Below are 6,737 nucleotides of genomic sequence, written 5' to 3'. Positions count from 1 at the left end.
CACGTTCAGCCATATCTTTCACTCCTGATCTGCAAGGGAATAACACAGGATTTGAAACACAGTAGACACTTGTGCAAAGCATGAACAATGAAAATTACATCCAGCCTTTAATCCAGGGGATTCTGGGCTGAGCTCAGCCTCCGTGGATATACATATCCATTCTGCATTTAGTTCCACATATTGGAAGACTGGATGTTTCCCTAGAAGAGTCACATGGGAGCAAAAGTGGGATTAAGTGGCTTTCTCTCCATGTTTTGCTATTAGCATTACACATGTAATATGCAGGCACACAAGCAACTGGGCTGCACAATTGTCAGCACTGAAACCCGTTTCTTCCAAGACACCAGAAGGGCTCACGTTTCATGTACTGCCTTTATTTCCTTCATGGCCTTGGGAGAGAATGGATGGAAAAGAAGCAGGAAGTTAATCACACACATTCAGAACTGGAAAAACTTCAATAAGTCTTCCTCCTTCAAGCCTGAGTGAAGGACTGTCTCCTGCCAACAGGACTTGGGGTGTAAAACTGCTTCCTTCACCAAACCTCTCCTTTTGTGTTTTTAAAACTGCCAGAAGCTGACCTGGCTTTGGCAATGGGGACACAACGGAGGGTTTCCCTGGATGCTGAATATGCACCAACACAAATAAAACCACCCCCTTGCCGGTGTGAGGCAGCTCCTGTTTGCAACCTCACAGAGACTGAGGACCAAGCAAGGTCCTCCAAGGACCATCTCCTCTACTTGGTCTACAGTTTGGCTCCTTGAAGGTCTCAGGCTGGTGCCTCTCACAGCAGGAGTTAGATCTGTGACCTCAACACCAACAGGAATTTGTTGAGAAGCGTAACGCGTGAAAGTACCAGATTTAAGTAGATGGGTATTGAATTGCTCACAGTGGGGGAAGGGAATCAAATTTTCTGGTCAGTTTTATCTCAAAAGTTCCTACAAAGAAATTGTGGGACATTAGGAAGAAAATGCCTGTGGAAGTTAAATTTCTGTTTCCATTAGTAAATTAGATAAAACTGGATAAATTCTGAAAAAGGTTTGTCATGCAAGTGCAGAGAATCACTGCTTACTGACAATCATCATTAAATATCTCTGTTTATCACTAACCACTTTAGAGCACTAAAGAACATCTTTAAAAACCAGCCTTCGACTTTGGCAGCAAAGTTGTCTGTTAAAAGAAACTGTTAACATTCAGTTGAGTGGCATTTGGAAGAGAACTGGCAAAGCAAACTCAAGGGTTAATGAAAGTAAATGAGATAATCCTCATTGATCCCCCATAATCCCCATGGTCTGAGTGCAACTGTCAATCACTGGGAGAGACTTTTTCCTAATCTATCCCTCTGTGAATAGGTCATTCCAAACTGAATATACTTTATACACAGACATATATTCAAACACACACACAGATGCTGAACATATAAGAAAAAAACCTAACAGAGTAAATTCCAGAATGAAGAGGAAAATAAAGCGTAGCTAAAAATATGGTGCATAAATTTAAAAAATATAAAGCTTCTTTTACTGGTTAAAATATATTCCAGCTGTCTGTTCTTACTAACTCACTGTTTCCCATGTAAGCTAGTAGCAACTAATGAATCTGTAAAATCCCTCCTCCATAAAGGAGGAAAGACCATTCCCATAAAATTAAAACTTACTGTTTAACAGATTGACCTAAACAAAATATGGCCTGGAACATAAGAGAAATTAATTTGGGTTTTTTCAGAGAACTACTGACATAAGAAATGTATAAAATTCAATGATGCCATATCTGAGGTTCAGAGGACATGTTGCAGGAGGAGCATGGTCTGCAAGAGAAAGGCACAGAGAGCTGTGCCCACGACGTGTCCTGGCTGCCTTCAGGCACTTCTTTGGCCCTTCCCTGGCAGTGCCAACCACACCAAAGTTGTCTCTTCTTTTGGGAAGCACATCACTGCAGGGCTGTGGCCACATTCCCATGGTGTCTGGACACAGCATGGAGAGAAAGGGCTGCTCTGTGTCTGCAGAGCCTGAGCTCATTGTCTCAGGACCAAGGGCCACACTGATTTCAAAGATGGTCTGAGGCACCAGCCTTTTTCCTAAACTCTTGTTTCACTTTGGTCCTTGACTACTTGAGCAGTGCTGTGCTCCTCCTGCCCCAGCACAGCCAGGGAGGAATGCACAAGGACAGGCACCAGATGTGGGGAAGGATCTGGCTCAGGAGACAGTGTGGTCTGGGGAGGTGAACACATCTGCATTACAGGGGCATCAGCTCTGGAGTCCAGATGTGCCACAAAAGCTCACCTGTAAATCCATGCTTGATTTTGTGAGAAGTTCATCCAAGATGCCCAGTGCATCTTGTTATTTACAGCACTTATAAGTACCTGCTTATTCTGGGAAATTTCCATCTTATACTTTGCATCTGGAATTGTTGATGGTGTAGACATGGCACTTAGGGACATGGTTTAGTGGTGGACCTGGCAGTGTTAGGTTTATCTTTTCCACCCTAAATGATTCTACATTTTTATGTTATAGCAGCCACTTACAGAGAAACTCTTTGGCATATAGAAGAAAGCCAACCCTTCTACAGAGCATTCAGACCCACCTGTAATAACGTTACTACACGCTGCAGAGGAAAAGGAAATTGTCTGTCAAAGGTTTGGGACAGAAATGTATCACACTGCCCAAAGGTACCTCCTGATAACAAAGTGCAACAGCCATTTTCCTCCTGTAAACACTCAGAGCAAACTTTGCTGCCTAAGCCACCACCTCTAACCTGAGGCTGAGTTGGAAATAAATGCCCCACTCTCAGGTTTAAAGAAAAACCAGCTTGGTAGCCATTTGGCCTGCAGCCAGGATTAAAGTGTTAACTCCACGTCTGTCAACCTGTCACTTAAACATTTGCCAAACTACTGACCACTTCTATTAGAAGACCATTAAACCAGGATTAAGCTTTTCCAGGGTTAAGCTGATGTAAAAATGCAAGGAATGTCACACCAAGGGCAGCACATTTTATTTGTATTGTAAACAGGGAGAAGTCGGAGGATAAAATGTTACATGTTTATTAAATATGGGGATATACCCCTGCTTTGCATTTTTCCTTCCTTTAGCTTCCTAAATGGCATCTGCATTTATTGACTACTATCCTGCAAATTTTCAAAATATGTAAGCCATTGAGCAAGTCTGCCTACATTAATATGACAGAATTGACCATCTCCAAAGAGGGAGGAGCACACATTTAATGAGATTCCTGCCCTTCCCCATAGCCCTCCCCTCCATCTCTAGCCTGTTATCTATATGAAATATAATTTGGCTTTCAGGAAGTGTCTATGACACTTCCATCTGAAGCAATGCTTCCAGTATTTACAGATATCAAAGAACTGGTCTTAATTTCATCTGATACTTTAAAAAGCCTTTCATTCTAAAATAAATTATTGAAATGTGGTATTGGTAAAATGGGTTGCTCCAGTAATGGATTTACTGTGATGGTGCAATCAATTGCAGAGATTGGATTTCAGGATAGGAACTATTCATCACCCTCCATGTCAAGGCAGGGTTTACCTTCACACTGCGGTCACCCACTGCAGCCTACGGATACCAAGGGCAGAGGAGGATCCACTGGAGGAAAACTCTTGCTGTTGCTTTTTTTCCCCATTGCTGCTGAGGTCAGAGTTTGGAGTTTGGACAGTTACAGCAGCTCCACAGCATCACGGTGCCAGCCAGGGAGGAGCAGAGGGACTCACCCCTGTGCAAGAGCAGCTGTGCTCAAATTCAGCTGCTCTGCCGTGACTCAAATCCAGGCTTTGCTGTATGAATTTTCCCACTTCTCTGTCTTATTTCAGGATCAGCAGAGCCTTTCAGTAGGTAAAGGCCTTCAGGGGTAGGGACTACAATGGAACAATGCAACTTTTTCCCACACTATGACAGAGCACTCAGTACACGAGTGATGCTGATGGGGGAAAAGAGGAGAGGAGCTTTGACATTAACCCTCCCCCCTGTCCCCCTGCACTGACCCTCCCTCTCACACCTGAGGTTTTTCACAAGCTGGAGGCCCCCAAAACTGCAGGTACACCTGTCCTGCCATAGCTGGAAACGTATCTCCTGGTCCTCTGCAGCAAGGGAGGAGGTTGAGAACAGGAGCAGTTTAGTCCTGGAGGTCAACAAAGACGGGATTTTTCTCCACTTATTTTTGCTCCATAGAGGCCCCTGTGCTTCCATTAGCACAAATACATATTCACAGCCTCATTAGTCCCTCTCTCTCCTTGCTACCAGCCTGGTAACAGTCCCACAGCCCAGAGAGGCTCCTCGAAGCACCACATAACACCATTTGCCTGCAGTGTCCTGAGCTATCAGTGGCAGCAACAAATGGCACATCTAAGCCTTGTGACATGAAAAAATGAAAGCTGTTTTTCCATCCTCATCTCTAATGAATCTCATTCTTCGTTCCTAGAAAGCAAAGTCAGCTCCATAAATCAAGAAGTCTGCGGATTTGGGGTTTTACATTAACACCTTCGTTCATGTTCTGCTGTGACCTCTTGGATTAGGGTGAACTATTCTACTGTGCTGGGAAGTGGCAGCTCCAGAGCCAAATTTAGCACCTAGAAAATTTTCCTTGGCTCCCAGATGCCGTAATTTTAAACCTGACTCCCTCCTTGAAGACAAAGTCACGTCTACATTTGATTTCAGGTGTTACATACAATATTTCAAGAAGTTAAATGGGGACCCAACAAGTCTCTGACTATGGTGGGGTTTGGAAAATATTATTTGGAGCCTGAATTGCAGCTTTCTTGGCTGTGGTCTGTACTCTGTCTACCAACCTCAGCTCTGCATTTAGTCTTTCAATGACTTTCTCAAGTACTCCAAATGAGGAAGTTTTGCTCAGTTGGAGAATCATCATTAATAAATACAGCTGGATTGGAATAACTAATGAAGGGTAAAAGACAGGGCTTGTTACAGCTATTTATAATGCCTCTTAAGACAGTTAAAAGTAACTGAAAAGTCTCTGGAGTTCTAAATCTTTCTTCTCACTCCATTCCCCTACTTGCACTCTTTATTTTGCTGTTTTTTCAGATGAAATATGAAGATGAAATCTCCAAGAAGTTTGTTTAAAAAACCAAAACTCTGCAATGGCTAAGACAGAGTGAGCCACAGCAAAAAAGCTACTGCTGATGTCCCTGTGATGCCTGCAAAGGAAGGAGTCCTGGAAGGGCAAAACAGCAGCAATTTCAGTGATGAATGAAGAATTGCTCTATTAACAACCCAGCACTTCTCACTGCTCAGATAACATGTAAGGACTCCAAGTACACAAAACAAAAAAACTAATCCATTTCCAAGCCTAACCATCATGTTATAATACCCTGTTCCTTCAATTGTTCTGTCTGTCTTAGTTTAGGAATATCAATAGACAGGAAATGAATTAAACCCAGAACATTCTCTCAGTCTCCTTAATCCAATGTGAAAAGGAAAAAGGAAAAAAAAAGGATACAACCACATTCAGCAACAACCTGTGGAAAGCCTAGTTAATGACAGCTGGAGTGCAGGACACCATGAAGTTATCAGTGCTATGTCAGATATATCACAGCTAAGCAAAATCAAGCATTCTCCAAGGAAGCTCACAGAGCCATGGATCCAAGATTATGATCAGGCTCTGCTGTAGTGCCACAAACACTTTCCTTGGGATGTCACAGCCGGGTACCTGGTTCATCTCTAAGGAGATGAGGTCTCAGATCTTCCCTGGATGAGCCAGCAGTGCCTCCTGCTGTACTCCAGGCTGCATTTATTCCCAGAGTCCCGACTCTCTCAGGTTTCAGTTACCAAAGGAGCTACAGCTGGCATTGTGAGAGCTGCAATGAGTGATGGAAGATGTGTCTAAGGGGCCTCAACACCTCTGGAAACATCAGCCTGTGTCACAGGAATGCACCCTGCCCAAACTAGCATGGGGAGCTCTGCAGCCTGAGATACCCCAGAGATGTTTTGCTCTTAAACCAGATTTAATACATTTCTGAATGTGTTTGAGTGTCACAGCACACCAGGACTAATCTGTGGCACCCAGAGGGTTTCAGCCTTCTCAGCTATGCTCCCCTCCTCTTGCTTTCACACATTTCAGCCCCAAACTGCAGGAAGCCCTGCTGCAGCACCTCGACCTTCTGCTGAACAGCCTTTCACTTGTGCTGACCCATGACAAACTATCACAGTTGGGGAATGCTGACTGTGTCATAGCCCACGTGAATGCCAAGTCTGGCTTAATCCAAAAACATCAGAAAAAGGAACTTGGGGTCAATCTTACTTGAGGAATGTGCAAAACTTCCTGGAGGTCACAGCAAGAGAACAAGCCCAATGTTTCACCTCTGAAGCTGAGAGAGGTTTTAAATCCTTTTGAGTTATCAGCCTGCAAAGCGAGGTAGACTGGCAAAATAAAAGAGGGGCTTGTCTCTGCTTTGGGCTGTAACTGGGAGCCTTTCACTGGAGAGGCTTCTTCCTCCCCCTCGGGGTGCTTTTCTGCATATCAGGTAGAAAATCTCTTTGAAAAACAGCAAGTCAAATCTTTCAAAACAATCATTATGATAACAAAGAAGAAGAATAAGGTTAAAGACTACTCTGCTGCCACAGCTTCCACCCAGAAGGCTTTGCAGAAGCTGTTCATCAAACCTCAGTGCAGGGCAGCTGCCTCTGGGGAGGAGCAACAACAAGAAGCTCCCCCACGAGTTGGTGCAGTCATTCCTCAGTGGAGTTGGAAGAGCTTTGCAGGTGAAATGGCTCCAACTG

This window comes from Chiroxiphia lanceolata, chromosome 17, assembly GCF_009829145.1.
Source record: "Chiroxiphia lanceolata isolate bChiLan1 chromosome 17, bChiLan1.pri, whole genome shotgun sequence".
NCBI lineage: Eukaryota > Metazoa > Chordata > Aves > Passeriformes > Pipridae > Chiroxiphia > Chiroxiphia lanceolata.
The sequence above is the reverse complement of the archived record's forward strand: the minus strand, read 5'-3'. Positions refer to the sequence as shown.